Source organism: Macrotis lagotis, chromosome 1 (genome assembly GCF_037893015.1).
Source record: "Macrotis lagotis isolate mMagLag1 chromosome 1, bilby.v1.9.chrom.fasta, whole genome shotgun sequence".
Lineage (NCBI taxonomy): Eukaryota > Metazoa > Chordata > Mammalia > Peramelemorphia > Peramelidae > Macrotis > Macrotis lagotis.
This window is the reverse complement of record NC_133658.1, coordinates 817727336-817743909: the sequence shown is the minus strand read 5'-3', so window position 1 is coordinate 817743909 and position 16574 is coordinate 817727336. Positions and strand designations below refer to the sequence as shown.

At 38.5% G+C, this 16574-nt stretch overlaps 1 long non-coding RNA gene across 1 annotated transcript in view; it reads right to left on the bottom strand.

Moving 5' to 3' along the window:
* LOC141508443 (uncharacterized) overlaps window positions 1-16574 on the bottom strand; it is a 142923-nt gene that overhangs the window by 81585 nt on the left and 44764 nt on the right. The window contains exon 2 of the long non-coding RNA XR_012474418.1: window positions 15192-15291. This is a non-coding gene — a long non-coding RNA (uncharacterized LOC141508443). The remainder of the gene's footprint in view (window positions 1-15191; window positions 15292-16574) is intronic.

Below are 16574 nucleotides of genomic sequence, written 5' to 3'. Positions count from 1 at the left end.
TTAATTTACTGTGATTTAGGTCTTACATGTATTGTTATCACCACTTTATAGATAGTGAAATTGAGATTTGTACTGACCAATGCTACTTATGTAGAACAAAATTCTAACTAGCCAGAATTGAAACTCCCATCAAGTTAATGTTTGTTGGATGAATAAATAAGTACACATTGTCTAGTGTGAATTGGACACAGAGTAAGAAAACCTGAATCCAAATCCAGACTAATGCTTCCTACCTGCCTTCTGTCTGCCTCAGTTTCCTCACTGAAAAATGGAGATAATAATACCACCTATTTCCCAAGGTAATTGTAAGGAGCAAATAAGATAATTATTGTAAAGCACTTATGACTTTTGAGTACCCTGTAGGTTCTATTTTAATATTAACTATTATTGTTATTAAGGTTTTGCAAACCATAAACTATATAATTGTTTATTATTGTTGAGTCTTTTCAATTATGTCTGACTTTTGTGACCCCATTTTGGAGTTTTCCTTGATCAAGAGTGGTTTCCCATTTCCTACTTGAGTTCATTTTACAGATGAAGAAACTGAGGCACACAGAGTTAAGTAACTTGTCCAGGGTCACACAGCCTCTCAGTCCAGAATTTAACACAAGAAGATGAGTGTTTCTGATCTCAAACTGATTGTTTTATCCCTCTCATCACCTAGCTGCCCATATAAATACTAGCTACTCAATATTGGAAGAATGAATGAATATACTAAAACCATATAATTTTAATTGTTATATTCTATGCTCAGCTTTCTGATCAAGTTAGCTTAACTTCCTCACTCTATTCCCAACTTTACTTCATATGGTTACCTCTTGTATTATGTGAAATCATCCTGTATCTATTGTTGGTCAGCCCTTCAATTTCTGGAGATAGGATGGAGAATAGATTTTTTTAAAAAAGCTATAATAGTTTTTCATTGCAAATAGCAAGGAAAACAACTCCCCACTGACCAATCTTAGGCTTGTAGAACTCATATCATGGCAAAGGGCCAGAAATGAGGAAAAGGGGAGAGGGAAACCTCATATTTTGCAAATGGCAGACTCCAGAGCCTACATTTGCAGTTGGCTTTCATAATGCTGTCTGCTTCAGAAAAGCAGATCTGTAGCTGTGGAAAGAAGAGATGAGAAAATACTTCAGCTGAAGCCAGCGTCATTAGGGTTTTTATATAAAGTGATGAAAAAATGTGGAGTTGTCCTGGCAGAATGCCCATTCTACCAATGCACTCACAAACGTTTTCATCATGTCACTGCAGGTGGAGGAAGGAGAACGGAAGCCAGAAACATAAAGATTAAATTTAGCTGCAAATTGAATTGCACTCCCCACGCTGTTTGCATCTCTGTTCATTGTCCCACTCTGCTCAGCTCAGCCTTTAAACTGAGCTGAGACTTCTGGTTTTTTGCTTTCTCCTTCCAGGCACCACAAGCCTGCTAGGTAATTCCATCAGTTCACATGGGCCCATGCTTGCTTAATTGATAAGATAAATAGACATCTGTTCTCTGAGAGACCAGACATGGATGGAATTCTCAAATACTGAATCTTTTGGCAAGTAAATTTCTTTCCTTTCAGTGACCAACAAGCTCTGCCAGACCAAATCCTCAGCATATGAGAATCCATAAGTTGGAGCTCATTGGGCAGTTCCTTTGGACTTTTACTTTTAGAATATCATGGTCCTTAATAAAGTGACCTTTCTTTACAGGAGATCCTACAAGTAGTACATACTTTCAAGGTATTTTCTAGGGGCATAAAACGAATTACATTAATTCATCTCTCTTAGGGATCAGTACGTTTTTGTTTTAGGCAAAGGGTAGTTAAACATTTTGTGTATCATGGCCCCCTCTAGCAATCTGGTGAAGCCTTAGAATCCATTTCTAAAATAATATTTTAAAGGTATAATATAAAATATATAGATTTGAAATAAAACCAATTATATGGGAAAATTTATCTTTTCTAAAAGTTTACGAAGTCCACGTTAAGAAAGAAATTATGCTTTTGGCATTTGTAGTACCCACTGCTTTCACTCAAATTAACTTCCCTGGACCTTCATGCTAGTGAACTGGTTCTATGTGACTTCTCCCAATGGCATCTCTGAGTCTTCTTTCTGGGATGGGGCTTTTCTTGCTTTTTTACATTTTCTTTCTTCTTTATTATTCACTACTTCAAGGGGTACCATGCCAGAACATGAGGAGTCTCAGTCACACTTCTCACTCTTCACTTCCAGCTCACCTTCCAAGCTGCCCCACTATGGCCTGAATTTGCTCCCTTCCACATTGGCTGACTTCCCCCCCCACACACACACACACACACCCTTTACTTTCCAACTCCTCTTTATGTTTTATCTTCTCCTATTAGAATGTGAAAGGCACCTAGGTGGTATAGTGGATACAGCACTAGACCTGGAGTCAGGAAGACCTGAGTTCAAATCCAACCTCAGACAACTTACTATGTAACCCTGAACAAGTCACTTTACCCTCTTTGCCTCAGTTCCCTCATTTGTAAAATGTGAGTTGGAGAAGGAAATGGAAAACTACTTCAATTATATATGCAAAGAAAATTTCAAATGAAGTCATGGAGTGTCAGACATGACTGAATTAACTAAACAGCTTCAATGACACATTAGAAGGGCTGCTCCTTGAATATAGGGACTTAACAAAATGTTGATCAATTCTCCCATCTAGTTATCTAAGGAAAATATTTCACAAAACTTACAAAGGTATAGAAAAGTTTTTGCATTTATTTTTCACTCCTCCTTTCCTAAGAGCAAATTCAGAACTTTAGAAATTTAGATCTTAAAGAATGCTTAGTGATCATCTGATTCAACTTTTTATTTCCTAGACAAGAAAATCAAAAACCAGCAAAGGGAAAGGTTTGCCAGTCAGTTGGCCTATAGCAGAACTGTTACCATGGCCCCAGGTTTTCTGATTCCTAGTAAAGAAGTTAATCAGAGTCTCTGGAATTTTGGCTAAGCATTGATGGGAGAAGGGAATATGAAATTCTGTAGTATCTCCAATGTAACAGGCTGTGCTAAATAAACACTTTGCAAATATTGTCTCATTTGTGCCTCATAACAACCCTGGAAGGTAGCTATTTTTATTCCTATTTTAAAGAGGAGAAAAACGAGTGTTAAGCAACTTGCCCAGGTATACACAACTAGGAAGTGGTTGTGGCTGGATTTGAACTCAGGTCCTATTGATTCCAGGGTCAGTAGTCTATCCACTCTATCATTTCTATGCTTTATATGTACGTATGTGCATATGTATGTATGTACAGATGCATATACACATCTATATATTTACTTGTATATGATTGTATAAATATATACACACAATATATGTATAAATAAAGATGACGATATAGATGAGATTTAGATAGACATACATAGAAGAGAAGAAAAACCCAGGAGTAAGGGGTAGACAGGTAAAAGGAAGTAATGACCTTGGTAGAAGGCAATACTTGCCTCTTGAACTTAGGCTTTCTCTCTTTGTCTTTTCCTTGACAGCTCATTTACATGGCAGAATTAATAGGAAGGAGCTGAAAAACAGACTGCCCACACAACCCCAAAGTATTTTGACAGTACTGAGCTATTAAATGTGAAATAAATAATGCTTTGGTACTGTCTAACCTTCAGAGATTAAAATCAAGGTATAGAGATTATTTCCCATAGACTAAAGTGAAGTCTCTGAAAGAAACCAATCTCCCTGTACTGGGAAGTTCAATCCAAAGGAAAGAATAAATCCAATAGAATGAGCTAGCTAGGAGGACCCTCCTCTCTGAATTCTCAAAAGTTTGTTGTCAGTGGCAAAGAATGCACTGGTAGGGAGGCAGCTAGGTGGTACAGTGGATAGAATACTGGTCATGGAGTCAGGAGGACCTGCGTTTAAATCTAGATTCAGACATTTAATAATTACCTAGTTGTATGACCTTGGGCAAGTCATTTGCCTTAAAATAAATAATTTCTTAAAAGAATGCCCTGCTAGAGATGAAAGACCTTCTAGAAAACCTTCTGGAAAGGAACAGGTAAAGGAAAAGAGGAGAGAGGGATCTACCTTAGAGAGAAAGTTCCTACTCTTTGGCTAAAGCCAAAGCAGCTGCTTTTCTGTAAAGCCCTTTGTTCATGATTAAGAAATGGGGGGGGGGGGGGGCCAAGATGGCGACATGAAGGGATCGAGTCTTAGGAGCTTTCTGATAAAAACTCATAAACTAAGGACTCTAACTAAACTTTCCAGAGACAGAACCCACAAAGGGACACAGTGAGGCAGTTCTCCTACTCAAGGTAACCTGGAAAAGAGCAGAAAGGCTCTGCTCCCTGGGGTCTGAGGGGCGGCCCGCCAGAGGGGTGGCCCACCTGAGCCAAAGAACTTCAGCCTCCTGGAGGCAGCCCCAGGGCGCTGGGGGTCTCAGCTCACAGCAGCGGGGAAGTCTCCAGAGCTGCACCCTGAGGAGCACTGGCACAAAGTGGGGGAACAGCGGGGAACCTCTGCCAGAGCGAGCACGTGGAGCCCAGCCCTCAGGGCACACAGCCAGCAACTTGGTCTTTCCCCAGCCTAGACCCAGAAGCAGACGGAGCCTGTAAGCAGGAGCCCCCAGGGCATGAACCCATTGAGCTGAGGGAGGGGAATGAAGAGAAACTGCAAGCTCTGTCCTCTGCCCCTGGAACAGGACTCTGGGACTCTGACCACATTCAGATCCTGATCACAGTCTAGGCCCCCCTCATAGAACAGCAGGGCCCCCCCCACCTCGGCCCCGTGACAGAGGGGGGGCGCATATGGTCATTCACAGACCAGGAGGGAGGACAGAACCTCACACACTGAGACCCTTGTGGGAGTGTCCTAAAAGCTCAAGAAGCACCCCAAAACCAGGCCCAGGCTGGGAAAATGAACAAACAAACAAACAAAGAGGAAGACTATTGAGAAATATTTTGCAAATGAGCCCAAGAAGGATCAAAATACTCAGTCTGAAGATGAGGAAGCACAAGCTCCTGCATCTAAAGACTCCAAGAAAAACAGAAATTGGGCTCAGGCTATGATAGAGCTCAAAAAAGACTTTGAAAATCAAATGAGGGAGTTAGAAGAAAAACTGGGAAAAGAAAGGAGAGAGATGCAGGAAAAACATGAAAATCAAGTCAGCAGCTTAGTCAAGGAAATCCAAAAAAATGCTGAAGAAAATAGCATGCTAAAAAACAGCTTAGGTCAAATGGATAAAATAGTTCAAGAAGTTATTGAGGAGAAGAATGCTTTAAAAAAGCAAAATTGGCCAGATGGAAAAAGAGATAAGAAAACTCTCTGAGGAGAACAAATCCTTCAGACAAAGAATAGAATTCAGGGAGATTGATGAATTTACCAGAAATCAGGAATCAATACTTCAAAACCAAAAAAATGAAAAATTAGAAGAAAATGTGAAATATCTCATTGAAAAAATAACTGATATGGAAAACAGACTTAGGAAAGATAATTTGAAAATTATTGGAATACCTGAAAGTCATGATCAGGAAAAGAGCCTTGACATCATTTTCAAAGAATTACTACAGGAAAATTGCCCTGATATTCTAGAAGCAGAGGGCAAAATAGAAATGGAGAGAATCCACCAATCCCCCTGAGAAAGAGATCCCAAAAAACCAACCCCTAGGAATATTATAGCCAAGTTCCAGAACTCCCAAGTCAAAGAGAAAATATTACAAGCAGCCAGAAGGACACAGTTCAAATATCATGGAGCTGCAGGCAGGATCACACAGGACTTAGCAGCAACTACATTGGAAGCTCGTAGGGCTTGGAATACAATATACCGGAAGGCAAAAGAGCTTAAAATGCAGCCAAAAATGAACTACCCAGCAAAGCTGAATGTCCTCTTCCAGGGAAAAAGATGGACTTTCAATGAACCAGGGGAATTTCAAAGGTTCCTTTTGGAATGGCCAGAGCTGAACAGAAGGTTTGATCTTCAGATACAGGACTCAGGTGAAGCATGGAGATTGGAGGAGAGGGGGGAAATATGAGGGACTTAATGAGGATGAACTGCATGTATAGAAAAATGATACTGATAATATTCATATGAACCATCTCAGTTAATAGAGAAGGTAGAGGGAACTTTTATAGTTGAAGCACAGGAGAAAGCTGAATTCGAAGATAAAATATGGTGTAAAAATGGAGTCAATAGAAAAAAAAGGGAAATGGAATGGGAGAAAGAAAAAGGAGAGGAGGAATAGTCCAAGCTATTTCACATAATAAGATTTTTTTATTACAATGAGCTATTGCAATGATATGGAAGGGGGGAGGCAAGGGGGAATGAGGGAACCTTTGCTCTCATCAGAGATGGCTAGGAGAGGAAACAGCAAATATACTCAATGGGGTATAGACAACTGGAGTAAGAAGGAGGAGGGAACAGGGGGGAAGGGGTGGGGATGTGAATAAAGGAGGAGAGGATGGACCATGGGGGGATAGTGGTCAGATATAACACATTTTCTTTTTTTACTTCTTGCAAAGGGCTGGGATTGGAAGGCCTGTCCAGGACCATAGGGCCAGGTGGATTCTGGGCCTAAGGGGTGGTATGGGAGCTCAGGGCTTCTTGGCCCCAGGTCCAGGGATCTGTCTGCTGCGCCACTCAGCAACCCTACAGCAGAGTCAGAGTGAAAGGAGAGAGAAAATATGGTACATGGTAGTGGAGAAATAAGAAAGGAGGGAGTTGCGATCAGCAATGGCAATGTTGGAAAAATATGGAAGTAACTTTTGTGATGGACTTATCATAAAGAATGTGATCCACTCACGACAGAGTTGATGGTGTTGGAACAAAGAGTGAAACACATTTTTTGTTATTATTATTTGGGGGAGGGTACAGGGCAAGTGGGGCTGGGTAGCCTGCTTGGGGCCACATAGCAGGGTGGTCATTGGGTGTCTGGGGCCAGATTCAGACCCAGGTGCTCCTGGCTCAAGGGCCAATGCTCTGTCTGCCACCCAGCCACCCCTACTATTATTACTATTTTATTTTATTTTGGGTCTTTTTTTTCCTTCTTCTTTTTGGTTTTGCAGGGCAGTGGGGATCGGGTGGCTTGCATGTCACATGGCTAGGTGATTATTGGGTTTACGAGGCTGGATATGGACTCGGGTGCTAGTGACTCCAGGGCTGGTGCTTCGTCCATTGCGTCACCTGGCCATAGCTACAATTATTACTATTATTTTTTTTAATTTTAATTTTTTTCTCCCCCCTTTACTTTTTTGCCCAAGCAAGTCTATCTATATTCATGGGGGGAGGGGTATTTTGTTTACTTGTAAACAAGTATATTTTATTAATGTAAAGAAAAACATTTGTACAAAATGAGAATAAAAAATAAATTAAAAAAAAAAGAAAAAAGAAAGAAAGAAATAGCGACACAACCAAGGAATTCAGCTAAAGGTAAAAACCCAAAGCACAAATAAATTTATCCATGGAAGGACCTATAATACAAATTAGTATCAGCAAAGTAGCATCTTGCATGTACAATACAATCCAAAACAAATGGAAAAATAGAGGTTCAGCAGGAACAATTCAAGAAAATCATTGGAAGATATCGGTGGTCCTGTCATATCAAAAGCATGTTTCCCCTTTTGGCATGCAGATAGTTCAGTGATTTCTGCTAGTCTTGGAATCAAGAGGGCCTCAAACACTTATCATTTGTGTGACCCTGGGTAAATTACTTAATCCCTATTTGTCTGAGTTCCCTCATCTGTAAAATGGCAACAATAATACGCTTACCTTCTAGGATTATCATGAAGACCAAATGAGATAATAACTGTAAAGTGTTTAGCACAGTGTCTGGCACAACTAATCCCTACATAAATGTGAGTTAATATTATTGTATGCCTTAGAAACATGTATTCCTTTCATATGTACTCTACAAATATCCCATATGTGTGTGCAATATTTTCATTCTTAATGTTTTTTAATGGGAAAAGGTAATCAAAGTTTACAGGAGAAATATTTCATTTCTATTTTTTGTCCTATAACATTTTTTTCTTTGAACTAATTGTGTCTCATGGATATTGAAAGAAAACACATGGATTAGGGCTTATGCACTATGGTTTTAGAGCAAATAGAGTAACAAACTTGGGATAACCTTCTCTGAGAAACAATGATTTAAGACTGTCCAAGGTACTGCAATGTTCTTATGTTCTTTCCACCAAACTTAATTCCTAAATCTCTTACCTCTACCCCAAAATCTATTCATCTAGCCATGTTTGTTGGGAATATCGCTGTGTAATTAATATACAGTGTCTGTGCCTCCCAGATTTCCCTGACTTTGGGGGCTAGTGATATGAAACTACTGATTACAGCACATTTTATAACCATTTATTTCTCAGAATTCATTTTAGAAGGGCAGCTAGGTGCTGCAGAGTATAGAACACTGGCCTGGAAGTCAGGAGGACCTGAGTTCAAATCCAGTCTCAGTCACTTAACCCTATTGCCTTGCAAAAAAAAATTTGTTGTATAAACTATTTGTTTCTTAGCAATCAAGGATTTGGTCTTGTGCTAAATTTTGCTTCTATGAATTCTCTCTGAATATCTCTGCAAGGGAAAATCACAAGAGAGTTGGCATTGACTGGGGGTTAGTTGAATAATTGATGACCAAAAAGCCACATTGAATATAGGAATGGTAAGGACTTTGACAAAGACAATAAGAATTTCACAGCAACATTTAGTCATCTCAATACACAAAAATCCTGGAATTATTATTAAAGTTGCTTCTTTCCTAAATATGGATCCTAAAGATTATTTCTTTTTTTTCTTTTCTTTTTTTTTTTTTTTGCAAAGCAGATGGGGTTAAGTGGTTTGCCCAAGGCCACACAGCTAGGTGATTATTAAGTGTCTGAGACAGGATTTGAACCCAGGTACTCCTGACTCCAAGGCTGGTGCTTTATCCACTACACCACCTAGCCACCCCGATCCTAAAGATTATACCCAAGTTCTTCCATCCAGCACACAGAGCATTTTGACTTAAGCATTTTGTTCTAATACCCTTTTTCTAATATTTATTTGTGTGACCATGAGCAAATCACTTTTGCTTTAGTTTTCTCAACTATAAAATGAGGGAATTGGATTAGAATGTAACCTCAAGACCCATTAATGCAGCATACATTCTGCAACTAGAAAGATGAAGGAACAGATGAGCACATGCATCAATGTTACAACATTACAGATCAGTTAAACCCTTAACTAACACTGATTGACTTTTTCACATAATTAACATGCAGTTTTGTAGACTGCAAGAGGTTGTTTTTTTGACAAAAGTTATGCACAAAGGAATTAGGATCTTTATTTTTAAATTCCATATAACATTTTAATTACAACTTTATTATATGCAGCATTAATGGTAAATTTGTCACAGAACTTTAAGAATAGATTTCAAGATTTTAGAAGCATTTCAGTTGACATCAGCACATTGCCTGCAAACTTGCAAATAGAATACTTAGAGTTGCAATCAGATATGCAACTTAAAGAAAAAAAATTATTCAAATGTATTTATTGGACTCCTATAAGTTGTACCTATCTAAAGAAAAATATCTAGCATTTCTTGATCTTGCCCTGTTTATGACATCTCTTTCAAAAGTACGTATATTTATGAGCAGCTTTTTCTCCATGAAGCATACAAAAAATAAAAATAAAACAAAAATTTCAGACAAACATCTTGAAAATATTCTTTTCATTGCTATAAAACCAGATGTAGTTGCACTGGTATCAAAAAAGCAAGTTTTGGTGTAGGGGGGTGGGGTAGAACCAAGATGGTGGCATGAAGGCAGGGATTTCCAGAATCTGTCTTCCAAAATACTCCAGAAACCTTAATATTATGACTGAAACCAATTTTTTAAGAGAAGAGAAACTCAAAGAAAGACCCAGTGAAACAATTCTTCAGTCCAAGGTAACTTGGAAGATCTGTGGGAAGACTCTGTTCCACTTGGGTCAGAAGGGATGGCAGTGTAGCTAGGGTAATGCAGCTCTAGAGCAAATGAACTCCAGTCTTCCAGGAGCAGCCCTCAGGATGCCTGGGTCCCTGGGGGTGCCTAGGATCATGGCAGTGGAAGTGGTTTGTAGATCTCCCAAACCAGGGATCACCAAGCACAACTTGAAAGATCAATGGGAAAACTCTGCCTGAGTAAGCACAGAGCCCAGACCAGAGCATCTCCAGACCCTGGAAATGGAAGCAGGTCTCAGAGCCACCTAGCAGCTAATTCCAGAGGGTTCAGCTCACAGAAAGTAAAGGGGCCTTGGGAGACTGTCAAGATCTCTCTGCCATCCCTGGGACAGGACTCTGGTGCATGGTCTAAACCCTGGACCAAGTCTAGGGCCTCCCATTGCCATATCAGAACAGGTATCCTCCTCACAGCTCCAGGGCAGAAGGAAGTATGGTCATCCACAGATCTGAGCACAGATCAGGAGAACAGTCAAAACCTCTCATAAGACCTTGAAGGAACTGATGTCCTTGTAGGGGCATCTCAATAACACTCAAAAGCTTGGGAAGCACCTCAAAACCAGGACATAGGTTGGGGAAATGAGTAGGCAGAAAAAGAAAGAATCTGATCATAGATAATTATTTTGGTCCAAAGGAGGATCAAAATACACACTCAGAAAATGACAAATTCAAAGCTTCTGTATCCAAAACCTCCAAGCAAAATTGGGATTGATTTCAGGCTATTGAAGGGATCAAAAAAGATTTTGAAAATCAAGGTAGAGGAAGGTAGAGGAAAAATTGGGAAGAGATATGAGAGTGATGCAAGAAAATCATGAAAACCAAGTCAGCAGTTTGGTGAAGGAGATACAAAGAATACCAAATTAAATAACATGTTAAAAACAAGGTTACAGCAAATGAAAAAAGCAATCCAAAAGACTCTCCTCATTAGTAGAATAAAGACTTAAAAAGCAGAATTGGCCAAATGGTAAAGAAGATAAGACAGCTCTCAAAAGAAAACAAACTCCTTCAAATGTAGAATGAAGTTAAACAAAGCTGATGACTCTGCTATAAATCAAGAAACAATAAAACAAAAAGAATGGAAAACTAGAAGAAAAATGTGATGGAAAAACAACTGACCTGGAACACAGATCCAAGGAAGACAATTTAAAAATCATTGGGCTACCTGAAAGTCAGGAAAATTGTATTGATATCCTAAAAGCAGAGGGTAAAATAGAAATTGGGGGAATCCACTGATCACCTCCTGAAAGAGATCCCAGATCTCTTTGGCTATGTTACTGCCAAATTCCAGAACTCCAAAGTCAAAGTGAAAATATTATAAACAGCCAGAAAGAAACAATTCACATATTGTGACACTACAGTCAGGATTACACAGAACTACATTAAGTGTCTACATTAAGAGCTCATAAAGCTTGGAATATGATACTCCAGAAAGCAAAAAAAACTTGTATCACAACTGAGAATCAACTCCCCAGTAAAACTGAACATGATTTTCCAGGAGAAAAGATGAACATTCAGTGAAATACAGAAATTTGAAACTTTCCTGTTGAAATGACCAGAAAAGAACAGAAAGTTTCATCTCCAAGTACAAGACTCAGGCAAAGCATAGAGAAGATGGATGGGAAGAGCAAATTATGAGGGATTTAATGATGTTGAACTGCTTGTATTCCCACATGGGAAAAAGATAGTGATAACTCAAATGAACTATGTCAATAGAGTAGCTAGAAGGAACATATATAGACAAGACAGGAGTGAACTGAATATGAAGGTACAATATATTATAAAGATGAAGTCAATCGTGAAAAAGGAATGTACTGGGAGAAAGGGAAATGAGAGGTAGAATGGGCTAAGGTATTTTAATGTAAAAAAAGTTAAGAAAAAGCTTTTGCAATGGAGTGGAAAGGGGGGGAGGTGAGGTGGAATGAGAGCTTTTGTTCTCATTGAAATTGGCTCAGAGAGGAAACAACATACACACTTAATAGGATATAGAAATCTATTTTACCCTAGAGGGAAAAGGAGAGGAAGTGAATGGGAGAAAGGGAATGGAAGGGGAGAGATATGGGTGATTAGAAGGGAAGATCATGGGAGAGGATAGTCAGATATAACTCACTTTTTTGTTTTTTACAAGGTAGTGGGGCTAGGTGGCCTGCCTGGCTTTGTGGTTGTTGGGTATCTGGGGAAGGATTTCGGCTTGGGTCCTCCTAGCTCCAGGGTCAATTCTCTGCTGCACCACTCAGCTGCCCCACAATATACTTTTAAGAAGGGATGAAGTGAAAAGAGGAGAGAATAGAATAAATGGGAGTGGGGAGGAATGGATGGAGGGAAATACAATTAGCAATAGTAACTGGGAAAAAATATTGGAGCAAATTCTCTGTTGGACTTGCGATAAAGAACGTGATCCATTCCAGAGACAGAGCTGATGCTATCTAAACAGAACTGGAAGTGCAATTTTTTTTCTTTTTCTCTCACTTTATTTTTCATGAAATTTTTCTGTTTTTTTATAGGGGAAGGGGGGGATTATGTTTACTCTTACAACAAGACAATTTTATAATGTGTAAATAATTTTTAAATGACATGCTCGTATTTTTTGTCTAAAAAGAAAATGTTTTATCATTAGACTTATCTTTATTGTTATATTTATTATGTTTCATTATACTTTATTACATCATTACATTACTCATTGATAATATAGATTACATTGTAGTCATAAATAAATAATAAATTCTTTACATAGCACTTCAGAAGTTTTTGTTGGATGATACAGCCCAGAAGAGCTAAAAGGTTGAACAGTCATGGGTTTGATTGTGTCTGAGATCTCTTCTAACTCTAAATCTATTTTCCTAGGCTCTATTTTCTAAAGAAAATATCCTCTTCTATGCATTAAGGGAATAGGATTAGGTGACCTCTGAACTTTCTGCTCCACCCAATCCTACCATTCATTAGTTTGAAATCCTTTGCAATCTTAAGGCAATTATGCATTAAGGATGGAATTCTAGATCATTCCTAGTGATTTCCTTTTCCTTTTTTTTCCTTTTCACAAGAAGATCCAACATTCAGCAGTCTAGAAGATACAGTTGTAAAGACAGAACCTTTACTAAGGGAGATAACAGACATATTATAGAGCCCAGATGTCAAGTATAAATATGCACCCAGTTGGTGTAGTCTTGATCTTTAGTAAGAGTATAAATCATATGACTAGATATATCCATAAGAGATATACTGGAGGGAGGGGGTGATGAGGGAAGAAGATAAGAGGACCAAAGTCTGAGCAATACTATTTTAACTTTCTTTGGTGGTTGGAATTCTTAACTGTTGAATTTTAAAATATATAGGAGAATAAGCAAAAAGAAATCATGAAAAAGAAGAATAAATCCAATGTTACTGTCAATTTGCTTTTCTTGATCAACCTAATGCTACTCTTGCTACAAGCCTATACTCTTTATATTTCAGTCATGGAGTTTTTGTAATCTTTTCTGTTTCCTCAGAAATGCATTCTGGAGCAGGCAGAGAGGAGAAGTGTTAGTGAACTTTCTGGCACATATCAGAAGATGAATGAATAGAACAGGACCAGATATAAAACTGGAAAATTAAGTAGTAGTTGATTGTGGAACAACATCTCACTGTTAAATTACCTGAAAAGAATTAATGTTGCACACCTTCAAAAGGAAGCAGGTCATTGGAGCAGTGACCAAAAGGATGTCTGTGTCTATGAGTAGTGAGTTGTTGTTGTTGTTGTTGTTGTTTTTCCCATGGAAGGAGGTCTTACAATTTAGGAAATCACATAGTTAGAGTGTCCCAGAGACAGTTGAATTTAATTTATTCAGTGGTATATTTATTTAAGAATAGTAGGAGAAATAAAACATAATCCTAAAGCTAAAAGGAGCATCATCATTGTTGTCTTCATCATCACTTTATTGTTGTGGGAGACTTTTCCAATTATCAGCTTCCAGTACATGTCCAATGAATAACTCTGCTTGAGGAGGCTCTGTGAGCAAAATAAAACTTTGATGTAACTGGCCAAATTCATACTCTCTGCCTCTAGTATGTCTTTTATTCTGAAAAGATAGCAAGACTCTTTAGGCTATACTAGGCAGGTCTCCAAGTCCAAGCACCTTGTTTCATAAAAACAATATTTTTTTAGGTTTTTGCTAGGCAATGGGGTTAAGTGGCTTGCCCAAGGCCACACAGCTAGGCAATTATTAAGTGTCTGAGGTCAGACCTGAACTCAGGTACTCCTGACTCCAGGGCCAGTGCTCTATCCACTGCGCAACCTAGCCTCCCTTCACCTTGTTTTATAGATGAAGAAATTGAGACACAGAGAGTTTAAATGCCTCACCTAAAAGTACACAGTTTATAAGTAGTAGAGTCAGACTTTGGACTCAGTTCCTTTGATCCTAATTCAGAGTGCTAGAAGATCAGAATTTTTTCAACAGAGACATATTATCTCCTCAAAATAAAAAAACGTAACAGAGACAGAGAGTGTCTGAGTCTAGATGAGTCCATCAAAGCTTTGTTCTACTCTCAGAGCCACCACAAGCAGAGCTGTTCATTGGAAAAAATAATGAAAATAATGACATGAAAGAAAAGAAAGGAGGGTAAAAAAGAAGGAAGAAGCAGACAAGGAGGAGGAGAAAGAGGATGAGTGCCTTGAGAGAAGGGACTGTCTCACTTTTCAATTTGAGTTGTCAGAACTTAACACAGGGTTTTGAACATAATTTGTACTTGATAAATGCTTTATGTAGCTCCCTCGGTTGAATGTGTTTCTTGAGAGAATTAATGGTATTATTTTTGTGTTGAATCCCCAGTATATGCCCAAAACACAATGCCTTATGTAGAGTAGAAAATTAATTATGTTTTTATGTTATTGTAGGATCTTAGAAATTATTTTTTTGCAAAAGCTTCACTTTAGAGATCTGGAGAAATTAAGACTTTTTTGACATGTATGAGTATTTGAACTGGGATATTCATATGTATATATGTCCAGTTCTGTGATTTCATTGGAAAATCTCCATCCCAGTACAAAGAATAATTACTCTGAAGTTTATAACCTTAGAGTGGGGTTAGGGATGAGAAGTTAAAGGACTTAGGAAAAATCACACATTCAATGTGTCAAAGATAACTTGAATCATGACTTTATCCATTATAACAGCCTATGTCTAGTTTTAGCTAGGTTATAACTGTATGACAATATGAGGAGATTAACAATAGGGAAACACCTTCCCAGCCCTATGATCAGCAGAGACTGTCTTTTAATTACCATTTATCATGGCAACCAGGGAGGACAGCTAGAAGTAAGCATTTCCATACTGATTTCACCTTTGAAGGTCTTTCTGGCTTGGTGCTTCTGGTGATGACTTCTGAAAGGGGGGAAAAAAGGAAGCATTTAGAAATACAGAATTTTTATATCTGAACCCCTTATTCAGACCAGTCAGAAGACAGACCCATCTTATCCCCAAAGCCACTTATTCAGAGCCATAAGCAGCAGGGACATTCCTCCAACAACTCAAAAAGTTACCTGTGAATAGAATATTTGTCACTTGACTAATTTTCAATGCCCTAAGGATGCTTGCCCTTTATTTGAGCCCAAGTTTTTATCTTTCTTGCCACATTTGGTAAAACTGAATATTTAAAACATGGGTTTTATTGAAGCAAGTCCCATTCTTCTCATAATAATTACTAGTCTGTATATAGCAAATTAAGGTTTTCAACGTGCTTTACATATACTAGCTCACTCAACACTCACAACTCTGTGAGGTATTTCCATTTTACAGGAAAATTGAAGTTCAGAGAAGTTAGGTGGTTTGTACAGATCATATAGCTTGCAAACTTCTGAAGTAAGATTTGAACTGAGGCCCTCATGACTGTCCAACACTATCAAAGATATGTCCTAGTTGTTTTCATTTCTCTTCATACTCTAAGATTCTGGGATCATTGACAGAGTAACCCTCATCTGTGCCTTAAATGGTATTCTTTTGAGATGCTATGGCCAAAAACTCATCATTCTATGGCCAAACTCCTTCATGTGAAGAACTTAGTTTTGTCCTAAGATGATAGCACACAAATGTCACTAGATCAAGCCTTGAAACCTTTTCAGCCTGGTAGAACCTACCAGAAAATGTTCTCTCCTAGATCACCTTCTAGAACCCAAGGCCAAATTCAAACCTATGTAGCTATGTAGCTGGCATACCCTGGTGGAATACTTAACATTGCCCTCCATGGACCAGAATCTAAGCATTCCTATGTCAACAAGGTCTCAAATAACTTTTTGAACTATTGAAAATCTGTTTGTATTTATACCTGTGTAGTTTAAGACACTCCAAAACCTCAGTTTGCTCATTTGAGAAATGACAAAGTTCAACTGGATGATCCCTAATAACCCTTGTAGCTGAAATACCTAATACCTTTGTGACTTCCGTAGAGTACTTTCATTCCTAAAGTCTTATCCAGATGTAGCCCCAGAAAGTCCCAAAGTATAATGAAAGCAAAAACTATTTCTTATTTCCTCTGTTTGAGACCACAAAATAGGTCTCAGCTTCCTTTGGGGGCTCAGGAAGTGTTGGCTGACATACTAAACAATGATACCCAGGTGAATTAGATCAGTGGACTATGGCAGGAAGCTAATCTTCCAACATGTAACACC